The sequence below is a fragment of the Ceratotherium simum genome, chromosome 11 (assembly GCF_057802395.1).
Source record: "Ceratotherium simum simum isolate JZ-2026a chromosome 11, ASM5780239v1, whole genome shotgun sequence".
NCBI classification, from domain to species: domain Eukaryota; kingdom Metazoa; phylum Chordata; class Mammalia; order Perissodactyla; family Rhinocerotidae; genus Ceratotherium; species Ceratotherium simum.
In genome coordinates, this window is record NC_141910.1 from 57898037 (window position 1) to 57913274 (window position 15238).

At 35.4% G+C, this 15238-nt stretch overlaps 1 pseudogene; it reads right to left on the bottom strand.

Annotated features, from left to right (window-relative positions):
- Nucleotides 1-2383: 2383 nt before the first annotated feature.
- Nucleotides 2384-15238, bottom strand: part of LOC101398981 (E3 ubiquitin-protein ligase Mdm2-like) — a 41446-nt pseudogene continuing 28591 nt past the window's right edge.

Sequence of the window (15238 nt, forward strand, 5' to 3'; positions counted from 1 at the left end):
CGACACACCACTTCTCTGGCTATGCTGAGGCCGCGTCCCACATACAGCAACTAGAAGGATGTGCAGCTGTGACATACAACTACCTACTGGGGCTTTGGGGGGAAAAAGATAAATAAATATAATCTTAAAAAAAAAAATAAGGGTACAGGCACATTTACCTTGATGGGTTTGGCGTTGACAGATTTCCAATTTTAGTGGCATTTATTTGCTCTGAAGTAAGAGGTAGAATTATCAACTCTAAGTAGGATACAGAGTTGGTGAGTAGAAGGGTTGAGGGAGATAGTTAAGATTTAAAATAGCTACCATAGTGACGATAAGAGAATGTTTACTGAGAAAACAGGATCGTCAGTCAGTCTTGAGTGCCCATTTGATACTAGAGAAAACACATTAAAGTATTTCGTGAGGTTCTGGTTTTTCTTTAAACGGTGGACCTAGCCTGGTGCTTGATTAGGGAAGTGCCATTGAAATCTATTCGAAGTGTAGAAAGAAGTGGTGGGAGTGGAATACAATATAGATAGATAATGAAAAAGTAGAAAGGATAGAAGTATAGAGATCTTGGTCAGGTGAAAGGCAAGTTGGGATAAAACTAACTGGAGAGCTAGGAGGGTAGAAAGTTCTAGTAAAACACTAAAGTGTTTTAATACTTCCCTTTTCATTTTTTTCTTAATCAACAGTTAATAAATTGTTTATTCATAAATCAATAAATAATATATGTACACTGAACATACAAACCTAAACAATCAAGACTATATTAGTAATCCATAGGTATGGGGAATGAGACTCCATTTGCACATAGATTGGAATGTTTTATAAATAGCATAATCACTGCATACATATATCCTGGATACACATTGTTTATAATATCATTTATACCACCAACTCTCCTCAGAAAGGATGAATTCTACTTAGTTCTAGTTGATGTATTATAAATTCCAAACTAATAAAGCTCTACTGTATTTGAGGATCACTCTTTGGCTAGAATTCTCATCCCTTCGGCTATCTGCTTCCTACTTACCTATGCATACATGGATAAGTCATGCATGTGTGTGTGTGTGTGTGTGTGTGTTTTTTGTTTTTGAAGTTTTTAACGATGATATACTGTTAGTAACTGGCACACAAAGTTGCTGCACAAAATGACCTCTCAATCCTATCCTAATCTTACAGTTCAGTTGATTTCATTGTCCTCACCCATGTACATACAAGTGTGATACACAGGACAAAAACACTGGCACCCTAAATCCAAGTGGCTGTTTACACTATTTTGCTTTGAGTAAGATTCATATTTAAATGTAAATCAGGAAGTTAATCTATACAGTCTGAGAGGTATTTTAGAATCCTATGTTCTGACTCTGTCTTTCTTGAAGAAAAGTGATGCATAATTTCTGGATAATTTAGAAAACAGTTATAACCTTTCTGGATGTTTTAAAATGAACTTTTTTCTGTCATGAAATTCTGAATTCTGCTTTATGAATTCACTAGTTTCTAGAACTTGCCTTAAGCAAATGTCTGAAACCTAGCAAACTACTAGAACCATGGAACCCAGCCCAAGAAAGTACTTCAATGTGTCTTAGATTTGTTTTTCAACTTAGGGGAAACAATAGATTTCACTAAACTCTGAAATCAAGTGTGCAAAATGGCCTGATATACCAGGTTGGACCCCCACACCACCGCCAGGACAACCTCATATTCTACTACAGAGCCTTTTAAAAAGTTTTGTCTTGTGGATAAATGATGGCTATTCTCAAAGACTGCTCAAATGACGTATACAAAAGTGGCTGGAGAACAAGAAGTACAATTTACTTACATAGCACTAAATATAACTATTTATTTTTTATCTGGAAATAGTATTTTAAGAGGCTCTGAAAGAGCAGAGAAACTAAGAACCATGAGATTAAAGGGTATCTAAAATTTTAATATTAAATCTTTCACACAAAGTTTTTCTCCTTACATGAAACTTACTGAATAAGTTACATTTAAATGCCCTACTTATATACATTTTAAAAATCAGAGACTTCTCATTAAGAAAAAGTGCATAAGATTTAAAATATAAGAAGTAGGAGTAAAAGATGAGTTCTACATCCAATTCAAATTACATTAAAATCCAAATATAAAATATAAACAGAAGTTACATTTCCCTAAAAGGAAGTAAATATTCACTGTCCGCCTCTGTAGTAGGTAAATTATATCAAAGAAGAAATATACATGGACTGAGATATTTTTTTGTTTTGATATATATATATAAATTTTTGATATATATATATAAAATATGTATATAAAATATATATAATATATATAATAAATATATATACAAAATTAAGAATATATTTCATGTTTGTCTAAATGTAGTCAGAAATATGTAATTCTACTTTTATGGAAAGGTCAACTAACGGAAATAAGTTAGCACAATCATTTGAATCGGTTGTCTTCATACTCTACAGAGCTTAGTTCCCTCTCTTTTTTTAAGCTTTATTGAGGTATAATTGACATACCAAAAGTTGCACATGTTTAATGTATACATTTTGATGAGTTTGGACATAAAGATACACCCGTGATACTATCACCACAATCAAAGTACTAAACATAGCCATCACCTCCAACAGTTTCCTTCTGTTCTTTTGCGTGAATGTGTGTTTGTGTGCCTTGTGTGTGTTAAGGCCACTTAACATGAGATCTCTCCTCAACATATTCTTAAGTGCACAATAGCGTGTTGTTAACTATATGCACTATGTTGTACAGCAGATCTCTAGAACTTATTCATTTTGTATACTTTTTTAAAGCTTCTTTGCAAGTGTAAAACATGCCATAAAATGTCCTGTATTGCCATGGACGATGCCACTATTTTTAGGTCAACCTTGGCAACTCACACAAGGATCAATGTCATTAAGGGGAAAACTAGATTCCATGCTTTCTTCTGTCTTGTGTTTCTTCCCAGTCAAATTTGTTGACATCTTCTTGGCTGCTATAAATAATGCAATTAGAAGTTGATGGCTGAGAATAGCACTGACTTCTTGGGATTGGAAGACGTATGTGATTTTTATCATCATTTTCTTCTACATATGACTCTTTGGAATCATTCACTGTAGTTCCCCAACCCCCCATCAGGAACTTCAAAGCCCTCTTCTACTTTTGTTTGTGTTGAGTTTTTAAGATTGGCTTTCTCAGACCTTTTCCCTTTATCTTTCTCTTTATCTTCAGGAAGCCAATTCTCACCAACTGCCCAACATCTGTTGCAATGCCCTGGAAGAGGAGGATTCATTTCATTTCATAAAGTACACTTCCAGTAGTAAGCTAAGGAAATTTCAGGATCTTCTTCAAATGACTCTATATCACTCGCCCATGCCTGATATACAGTAACTCGATATACCTCATGATCTTCCTCCGAGAGTCCTTATTCTTCTGCACTCAGGCTATAATCTTCTGAATTGACACTCAACTTCAGATTCTACAGTGAATTAATCTGAAACTGAATCCTAATTCTACCACCTGAATGTTCACTTATACCTGCATCAAGATCCGGACTTGATGGAGTCTCTGTGGACTCCCTGCTACTGTTCTTTCACAACATGTCTCCCTTATTACACATAAAGTGAGGTTTTCATCAAAGAAAGGGAAATACTATTAGAAGCCTGGTACTTTCTTTGTCATTCACCATGTAATTCATGTGAATTTTCATTTAGTCAGAATTTACCTCTTCTTCCTCGGAATTCCCAAAACACTTACATCCCAGACCTCTGGGGCACTCAAACGCACTAGGTCCAGAGAAGGAGGCTCCTAGGCTCCTGGCGGCAAAAGTAGCAGGACCTTGGTCAGAGGGGTTAGGGCTGCCCCTCGGGTGCAGCTTCTCCCTCCATCCTCCTTCCAGTCCTACAGGTCGCACGCGCCCAGAGAGGAGCCCAGCTCCCTGTGTTCCTTCAGTTTACCTCACTGGGTGTTTGTGCATGCATACCACAGCCCCCCACCCCACTAATTCCCCCTTTCATTTTAAAAATTGTCCAGATTTGGACATAAATTCTCTTTTGCCATCATGTAAAAGTCATTGGAAATTACAAAGCTGAGGAAAGGTGAGGGCAGGATGCTCAAAGGATTATCCAAGTGGGTGCAGAATTCATGGCTCAACAATGATGGAAAAATAGAGGGCTTGAGTAAGAATATCCATAAATGAGTACGTATTAATAAAACATAACATAATTAGGTGAAAGCTAAAAACTCAAATTTGAGTCTTCACATTATAGACAGCAAGCCAGTGTAATATTTGGGGACCTAACATGCAACACGCATCTAAGATTCACAATGGTGAATGATGTTATGTGATGCTACTCTGATTTAATGACTTTCAAAGGTCCAAGTTTGATTTCTTCCAAAATTAACATCTATTGCAAGCCTGACAAGTTAAAAGTTTGAGCTGGAGAACAGAGCCATTACAAAATAAAAGTAACCAACAAACTCTTACAGATCTCCTAAAGCAATGATTCACACAGCATTTCACACAGAACTCCCATTAATGCTAATGAAATTGGCTAAGTTACAGGCTGAAACTCTCCCATGCATTGATAGGTGAATAGTTCCCTGAGGTACTTACTTAGATGAGGGAACTTAATTTTCTCCCCACTAATCCCCTCTGGATGAAAAATAGGAAATCGTGCTTCACAAGTTAGATTTCTTTTTTAAAGTAGATGGCACAAATTCAGAATTATTGGAGTGGGTCAGTCAAAAGTCACATTAGAACATTGACTAGCTCATTTTTGACCAATCAAACCATCTTTCATTCAGATGGATACCAGATGACCAAAGTCCTAAGAAGTCAATCTTGTTTGCAGCTCTGAAAGTAACCCATTAAGGCCACTCAATCTTGCTTCTTTAAGACTCTAGAAAAAGGAACACTGCAATATGCAAGGGAACTAGTTGAGAAGAAATAGAAATCCCTGATTGCCTTAGTATGAATTGGAAAGTTCAGTCACTGATTTAATTAGCTGCCTAGGGAAGGAAAGGTCATGAAACGTTGAGTTAGAAAGAACATAAGATCGTTCAAAGACATACAAAGTGAGAGTACAGGTATAATTACGTTTCTGGGGCAGAAGTGTTTTTTTGTGATTCAGAGGAAAGTAGCAACTTTTGCTAGCATGTCAGTGTTTTTGCTTGATAATACTCATTATAATAATATCAACTTGGTTGTGTACAATTCTTGACTAGTGCCAAATAAATTGTCTATTCATCTCATTTATCGCAACTTTCTAGAATATAGGTAGGGCTGTGATGACTGTCTTATTTTACAATTGACAAAATGACGCTCAATTTAGCAAGCTGCCTCATAGAAGAAGAGTGGTAGGCCCTCAAACACCATATTATATCAAACAAATTGTAAATAAAATAAGTATGCTGATTTTGATAATGAGAATTATGTCAAAGAAAGGAAAGATTGCTAAAATCTCATTTAGGCTACACTTCTCCCTTTTACAGCTAATGCCATTGAGCCTTAAAATGGGTATTTTCTAAAAATCATCACCCAGGATCTTAATGTCAAAAGAATTCTAGTGTCTTGCCTTTCAATTACTGATATTTAGAAAGTGTCTCAGATACGGATAGATCCCCAAATACCAAAATACTTCTTTGATTAAATTATGCATGAACACATAAATAGTTGTTACTATGTGCTGCTCAATGAAAAGTATCTGATGCTTCTTATTTTGACTAAAGCCCAGATTACACTGAATTTAAGCAACAGCAGACACATTTTGGCTAATTATATGGCTTTAAACAAATAAAATTTGCTAATTTATTAGACATTAAGAATCAGTGCTACTACACATGGCATTTTAAAAGTAACTAGTCTAAAATCCACAATTATAGTTGGAGATGTCTCAGGAATTGATGGAACAAGTAAAGTGAAAATCAGTAAGCAAATATAAGACCTGAACAACACTATCAACTAACTTGACCTAATTGACATCTATAGGACAGATGGCAGAAACCCAAAAACAGCCTATTACACATTTTTTTTCAAGTGCACACATACTATTCACCAAGATAGACCATATTCTGTGACACACAAGTTCTAGAATGAAATTGCATAACTATGTTCTCAGGCCACAATGCAATGAATTTAGAAATCAATAAGAAATAATTGGAAAATTCTTAAATATTTGGAAATTTAAAAACACGCTTCTGAATAAACCCTGTGTCAAAGAAGAAAACAAAAGGGAAATAAGGAAATATTTTGAATTAAATGAAAGTGAAAACACAACATATCAACATTTATGTGATGCAGCTTAAGTAGTGCTTAGAAAAAAATTACAGCATTAGGAAAATAAAGGAAATATTTCAAATCAGTCTTTGGAGATTCAACCTAAGAAACTAGAAAAAGAAGAGCAAATTAAATTCAAAACAAAAAGAAAGAAAATAATAAGGATAAGAGCAGAAATCAGTGAAATTGAAAATATGAAAGAAATAGAGAAAATCAGTAAAACCAAAACCAGTCCTTTGAAAAAGATCAATAATAAAATTGGTAAAACTCTGGCCAGAATAATTAAGAAAAAAAGAGAGAAGACACAAATTACCAAAATCAAGACTAGAAGAGGGAACATCACCTCAGATCCTAGAGACATTAAAAGCATAAAGGAGCACCAGGAACAACATCATGACTATAAATTTGATAACTGAGGTTAAATGAACAAATACTTTGAGAGAAACAGCTAAAAAGGTGAATTTTACCATTTCAATATTCCTGACTAAATATTTCAATAAATCTGTCTAAAAAAATAAAAGAGATATTGATCTACTCAGGAAAGAAAACAAAATGTACCACTACTATAACTAAGACCAATGTATTTTTAAATAATATTGCTTTTATTTAATGGTTTTGTTTTTATACCACAGTCTAACATATTTGGGCAACAGCGAGATTGTTCAGTGGTACTTAGAGTTCAGTGACCTAATATCTGAAAAGGACACATTTATTTCCACACTTTCCCCCCAATTCTTCTTGAACAGATCTCGTATTTAAGACAATTCTCTTTCACATTTGAATGGTTTCTAGTACAAGAGAAGGTTTTGGATACAAGAAATAGAGCTGAGTCATTTTCCCTGCCTAGGATGTGAAAGCAGACTTACTTTTTTTTTTCCTTCATTCGAACCTTAGAAATTTGATTAAATTGCATTGAAGCTATATTCTACATGGACTATTTTTAGGGGAGTTTGAAATTAATACATTACTTTTTTGCACATCATCATAATCGTGGGCTTTGTGTGCTGGTAGTCAATCACCAGTATAAAATAAAAATGCTTTTTAACATGAGCATTAAGTATTCATTAAATTATTAATTTTCCAATAGATCCAGGAATAGAAAAAAAATAGATAAAGATAGTCTTTATTAGTAGGAAAGACAATAACATGATAGTTATAATTTATCGAACACTTGTACATGCCACTGTGTTAAGCAATTTCATTCATTACTTAAATTAATCCTCATAACATCATTAAGACATGGGAATAATTCTCATTGTACCACAAGGATCTGATACTAAAGACTAAGAAATATTCTGCCAAATAAATTAGCAAAATTAACAGGGAAAAAATCACCAGTGTTGGCAGTGGGTGTTGGGAAATGTTTGCATTCAAACTTGCGTTGCAGGTGGGAGGTTAAATTGGTAAAAACTATTTTATTAAGTAATTTCTAATATATATCAAGAGCCATAAAGATGTCAAATTTTGTTAGACTATATACAAGCTTAGGAACATACTCTACAGAAATAATCCAGGCTACAGGGAAAAAACAAAAACAGAAACCTGGATTAATGATATTAATTTGAGCAGTAGCCATAATATTATTTTATTTCTTTAATGATATTTAATAATATTTAACAATTTACAATATTTAATAGGTAATATTTAGCAATAATTGTTAAATAAAACAAAGTGTAGCCATATGACTTTATATTAAATGCAGTAGGCTGTACACACATATATATATACACACACATATGTTTGTGTATAAAAATAAATTCAGCTGTATTTCTACATATCCCTTGATTAAAACTGTGTTCAGAGCTTGACGCACAGACTAGATTGCAACTGGCCAAAAATTTAATTTCTAACTTTTCCTGCTGCTTAACTTATGTTCCTGCAACACTGAATTGCTTACAGTTCCCCAGATGAAGCTGTGGCATGTGCCTTGATTTGTGCATTTCTTTTTTCTAGAATGACTTTCCTATTCTTCCTGTCTTGAGTTAGCCCAATTTATCCTTTAAGATAAAACCCAGGAATTAGCTTTGCTGAGAATCTTTTTCTGCCCCCTTTCCATGAACAACTAAGGTTCCCCCTAATCATTCTATCCTCGAGTCTGACACATTATTCTAAAATGGTCTCTTTGTAGGCAGCTGCCACCTCCATTGGGACCCCTTGTGAGCTCAGAGGCTGTTCCGTTTTCTTCTCTATATTCCCAGGATCCAGCATGTTCTGGGTGTGAAGGAGCGTCATAAGCTTCTCAAAAACTGATCCCATATGATCTGAAGTGTAGCAGTGTTTGTATTAAGATAGTATAATTATATTAATATGGTATGGTTCCCTTTTTTCAATTTCTCATAGTTTTATACTGTGGTTATATTATTTTTATAATGATCGAAATATATGTATTCAACCAGAATGAAATATAAAGCCAAGACATACTGATATCTATCCATAATTGTATCAATAACACTCTTCAACCAGTAAATTTTAGAAATATCCAGAAAAATAATTATGATGTGTTCATGACAGACTTGAAATGTTTCTTTGAGATCTGAGGTCAAAAATGAAGAAAACTCACATAAAAAAAAGCAATGGTGCATGTCCATGGAAGTCAACTCTATCCGCCATTGAAAAGTATATTAAAACATGAAAACTGCAAATAATTTAGTCAAACCTACACTGTAAGTGTTTTTACAAAACATAGTATATACAGCTGAGAATAAACTCACTCAACTGCTAAGGAAAGATAGGTGTCCTCAAAAAGTTAAAGCAAAGGGAGGAAATAATACAGGATGACATTATACCTTATATAGCTATTCCAAATATTTAGCTAGGAAGACGTCCTTTCATAATCATGTAATTTGTGCATCCTGCCCCCACCATAGACATACAACATTATTTTGACTCCCTATGGTTGTTGTGATTTCTGGGAAGTAAGAGAGCAATAACAGCTAGGAAGTTATTTTAAATTTCTTGAGGACACTTATTTGAACAAGCTTCTTGGATTTACCACGCATCAACAGAGGCAGATGAGTAGCTGTTTTCTGGCTTGAGTGGAGACCTGATTTAGGGAGTGTATTCAAACTAATTGATTGTTGGGTATTGAAACAAGGGTAAAACAACAAAACGTATGCAGGAATATTGAGCTTCTCTGAGGTGGTATTTCTCTTTCAAAATACCAACAATAGGTTACCATCTGACACATTAAAAGTTCTGGAGAACAAAAAGTTTATTTAAAAAGCACTACTATGACACACTAAGTAAAGGAATTTCTAAGAAGAGAGAGCTGAAAAATAAGCTGAAAAAAAAATCACAGAACAAAAGGAAGTAACTAAGTTAAAGCACAGAGATGATAACTAAGCATAGAAGAGAACATCTTTGATCCTAAACACATATCCAGAAACCATCAAAGGCAAATGTTACAGGTAAAAGCAATAAAAAGGATTACCTTGAAAGAGAAGGAAAAGGCACGTATTTAGATGCACTGTGAGAAGGGAAAACAAAACCAGGCAAGCAGTAAAAGATCTGAAAATTGAAAGGGAAAATCAAATCAGTGGCTTTTCTGCCTCATCCATCTGCCAGCACCCAGACAGCATACTTTGGAGTCCAATAGAGTGAAAACAAGATTGGGCAACTTCAGCAGAAACACATCCTCTCCATTTTTAAAATAATGAAAACAGTAACAGAGGCATGACTAGGAACCAAATGGAAGAAACACCAGAGAAACTGCACAAGGGACAGTCAGAGAGGCAGTGAAAGGCAGTTTATTCATTGGAATGAAATTCAGCATGGATGGACCAGGCTACATGGATCAATGGCCTGGAAGAAATGGGTTGAGAAAAATGTGAATCAGTGAATGATCCCATTTGACCAAGCAAGAAAAAGGGTTTTGGGCTGCTTGGGAAGAGTTGTATCTAGTTTTTGAAGTGATATGAAGAGACTGTTGAAATCCTCATTCATGGCACTCAGAGTCCTCACCATTTGCCCACAGGATTCCTCCCACAGCATCTCCTCCTCGTCTCTTTGACATGGCCCTTCTGTCGTTGTCACAGCTTCCCCTGAGAATAAACCCAGACCTTTTACTGAGGTTTAAAAGGACCCATGTCATCTGGACCATGCCTTCTTGCCAGCCTCTCTCCTTTTGTTCTCCCTGGTGTTTACTGAGCTCTGGCCACTCTTTAGTTCCCCCAAAATTCGAAGTTCATCCGTCAAATCTGTTTTTACACGTTATTCCCACCAGAAAAAATTGTCTCCAGTTCCCCTCATTCATATATCACCTCATTAGAGAGATTTTCCGTGACTGCACCTCCTCCCCTGCACTATCCCAACACACTTGTAATCATGTCATAATATTTATCAACATTTGAAATAAGCATGTATAATTATTTGGTTACTTGTTTGTTTTTTATGAACTCTCACAAGAATATGAACTCCAAGAAAGCAGAAATCTGATCTACTCACCACTTGATCCTAAGCAATTGGAAGAGTGACTACTATATAGTGAGAATTCAATAAATGTTTCCTTAATTAAGGAATTGATTGACAGAGGAAGATCATCCTAGCTTTGAAGCAAGAATGAAGAACAGAAATATATTGAAGCCTCCATTGGCCAAGGTATTTTATACACATGATTTCATTTAATCCTCCATCAAACCTAAAACGTAGTTATTATTATCCCTACTTTACAGATAGTAATTGAGACTAAAAACAATGTATGATTTAACCAAAGGCATGTAAGTACTAAAAGGAAGAACTTGGTTCCAAATCTGATTCTGAATTGCATGCTCTGCCCACTTCACCATACTGATCCTTCTTTGTTCTGATCATTTTCTTCCCTAATCAGCTTGTTTTGCAGCATCTGCTGTGAAGCTAATTATAATAACCTTCTTCCTTGAGTGACATCCTTTTCTGATCATCAGTTGGACTTTTAGGAGAAAATACGCAGACTCAAAATGCTGGCTATCACTTTTATGTAGCTATTCTATTTCTCTGACTAAACAATAAGGTCTTTTAGGGTAATAATCTTGTCTATTTCTTCTTTGCCATCCCTGTTTAACCCTTGGCCCCACTACAGCCCCTGCCCTTGCCTGACCCCCCACCCCTAACCCTGCCCCCCAAGCACCTGACCTCCCACACCTCCTGTCCTTTTATATCCCCTGCACTTCTATGCCTCCTGCATCATTACGTCCTGCCCTAACTTGGAGCACAATTCTCTACCCATTGAGATAAGCTTGATAATAGGTCAGCATAAAAATAGGAGAAATTATAGTAAACAAACTCTCTTATTTCCAGATACATGTTCATCATTTTTACAATAACATTTTATCATAAATGAATTTTATGATTTTTATGGCTGGAAGAATGAATAAGACAGCAAAATTACTTCGAGTAACTGATATTCCCAATTGCTTCATTTGTCCATGCCTGGTGACCACCATGTCACTTAAGTCTCTGAGGTCATCTTCCTTTGAACAACAGTTTGCCTAGTAGTTATAAGCATATGTTTCAGAGGAAGACAGACTTGGGTTCACGTTCTGACTCTGACTCTTCCTAATGTACGTATCTAATTTACCTGTCTAATCCTAGACACTTTATCTCTAAAATAGATATATTATAATGCCTATTTCAAAAGATTCTTGAAAGGAATAATTAATCTGATACATGTAAATTCCTTACCAAAATGTCAGGCTCATAGAAAGTATTCAATAGGTACAGTGTTCAAAACTGGTAAAAGTTCCACGTCTAGCCGTCCAGAGGGTTTACACAATCAGGCTGTAAAGAAATCTCGTTTCTTCTTAGAGGACTGTCTCAGATTTCTCCAAAGGCTCTCAAGGTAATTAACAAAAAAAACCCCTAATTTCATTGACTTAATACAACAAAAATATTTCATATTAAAAATAAAATAAATATTAAATAATTTAAATATTAAAGTAAAAATGTTTACTTGTTTTTATTATGAAATGGTACTTCTCTACTTCAGGGGAAAGAACAGTATTCTTTTTCAAACTGTTTGTTCCTGACATGAGTAAACAAGATGACAAACTTTCTCATTTCAAGAGAAGCCTATTGTTACCACTAGTTCCCTTGGTTGGCTTATTTTACTTCTCAGTAACTTCTAAAACAATTTTCCTGATTATAAACTATATCTATGACCTCTCTGTCATTCACAGATTTAATATCCACAATATTGATAATTTGTGAATATGATGAACACCACTATTCTCACTGATAAATAGATCTCTGTTCCTTCTTGAGCATGTACGAGTCTGAAATCCCTACCCCTTGCAGTTAGTTGGGGCTCTGTGAGAACAAATCAAATGTGAGAAAAAATAACGTGTTACTGGCTGATGTGATGAAGACCCCTGGGGGATTCTCCACTCTCTTCTTCCTCTGTCACAGCTAAGGCAGACAAAGTCTCATGCTCATACAGCAGAACCAAAGGACCAAAGCAGCATGAGTTATTGAGCTATTGCGTGGTGATCAAGTGCCTTGGAGAGTCCTCCCGATTTTCATAAACTTTACACAAATGGGGTGGCAGTGGTGGTGAAATATTTTTGTTGCATTAAGTCAATGAAATTAGAGGTTTCTTTTTTTTGTTATCTCAGTATATTCTAACACGTATGTGCAGGGAAGAGTTAATTCACCAGGTCTGAGTTAATTCATCAAGTCTGAGTTGCTTAAAACTTGCATTTCCTCAGAAGAACCTATTTTCTTGACTGGCCCTTGGTGAGCTCCTGGGAATTGAATGCTTGAATGTCGTAACTGATAAGAGTATTTTACATGCCTGGAGCTCTGAAGGATATTATACCAGTTTGTCTAGATAGTTTATGCAAATAATGTGATTTATGGTGGACACCAGCTTTTTTTTGGTGGTCTGTAGTTTTGGTAACTGCAGTCAGTCGTGAAGGCATTGTGTATTTACAGGATCAACCCCCAAAAACCCCAGATTCTTAGGCTCAAGCAAACTTCCTTGGTAGACAACATTTCGCACACGTTGCCAAAATAGCAGGAAGAATTAAATGTCTGAGGTGATTCCACTGGGAGACAAGTTTTGGAAACTTGCTACTGGTTTCCTCCAAACTTTTCCTGATGCACCATTTGCTGATTTTGCTTTCTATCGTTTCACTGTGATAAACCATAACTATGAGTATAATGACTTCCGAATTCAATGAGTCCTTTTAGTGAACCACTAAGACTGGGAATGATCTTGAGGACCAACAAGACACTCCCCTAACAAACACAGAAAATTAGGACTGGAAGTGGGGTACTGTCATAACAAAAACCTAAAATATGTGACGTTGCTGTTATAGGTGCCTGAAAATATGGTGATTTATATTAAAAAATGGCAGAACGTTTGTCATAAATCATAGTGGTAAAACACTTGCCTGAAGTAATTTGAGTGTTAGATCATATAAAATGATGAACTTGTCCTCTTGAACTGATAGTCTAGAGAAAAAGTTTGGAAAATAGAATTTTATTAGCATGTTTTGAATGAAATTGACTATATTTTATAGGATATTTCAAGAAAGTGTTGAGCTCAGGACAGAATTGGCTATGGAACGGAATGGTAGAACTGTAAACATTTCCGGGTTTGCAATGTTGGTGAAGCTGAGTGTTTTTGATCCCAAACTATAAATGATGAATATAATAATGACTTTGAAAATCAAAAGCCTATAACAACTCAGTTGAGCAACAAAGATTAAATTAAAGACCTTCTTCTCACCTTTTGTTAATAGTTTTCAAAAGACTTAAGTGCCTTAAAACAAAAATCAGATTAAGGGCTAATTCCCAACAAAGTAATATCAACATTTAAAATATCTTGAGGTAAAGATCAGATTTATGGTGTAGCCTTTTCATCTACTATTCAAAGTAGACTCAGTAAATTGATAAAGAAAAGTAAAGGGACAAAAAATAAGTAAAATCAGAGATCGCATTGCTAAAGAAACTTGGAGCCAAGACTGAAAAAGCCTGTGATTCTTTGAGACTTAAAAATGACCTTTTCATTTGTTGAAAATATTATGTTCAGCTATTCCAAGAATCACTTCTAACAATTCCTGGAACAATCCTTTTAACTCAGGATTATAAAGACAATAGAAGTAAAGGAAACATTACAGATTGGTTTCAGACAGAGCAGGATTTGGATCCAAGTTCCTTTATGGACTAACTATGGAACACTGGGCAATTTAAACAGGAATAATTATAATGCCATTTCAAAAGGCCATTGTGAGGATTAAATGCATGCTATTGCTTGGTATAATTTCAGTTACATAGAAAGCATTCAATAAATGTTAACATTCATTGTCAGAATGATCCTTGGGCCTCCAAGCTTCTACAGGCAGGTAGTGGGTTGAGAAACTGTTATAGTGCCTATGAAGGGCATATTCCCTAAAGTCCACCTCAGATATAGACATGGAAGATAATGAGAGATAGAGGAGAAAAAGCTTTCAGAGGATGGTGCTAGGAGCCCCCTGAGGACAATGGAAAAGAGAACTACTTCCAGGAGAGCAAGATGAGGGCTTTACCAAGGAATAGTGTCTACCTTCAAGATAGGTGTTTCACACAATGTCTGTCCAGTGGGTGTTCAGAATCTCTGAGGACTAATGGCTATGTATCTCTCATTCTTTTCCTTTCAGAATGAGAATATTTATCACATTATTCTAGCCTTATCCCACCATTATATGCTAAGTGTGTATGGGAAGGAGCAGATGATTGTCCTTAGAGTTCATAGGTTTCCAGTCCAAGAGGAGCCAGATCCAGATCTGATGGAGAAATTATTATTGCACAACACCTAAAATTTAGAGCTGTTGTTGGATGAGATTAGGGTGGTTTTCCTTGGCAAAAGGGTGTACGTTTTGCAGGAAGATTAAACTTAATATATTAGAACTGGAAGAACAAACTGTAGCAGAATTTACCAATGCTCATCAATATCCAGTTCTCCTTTCCTGCCTTGACTTACAGGAACTGCACTTCCCAATCTCCTTACAGTTAGTTGATGACTAGTTCTGGCTAATAAAA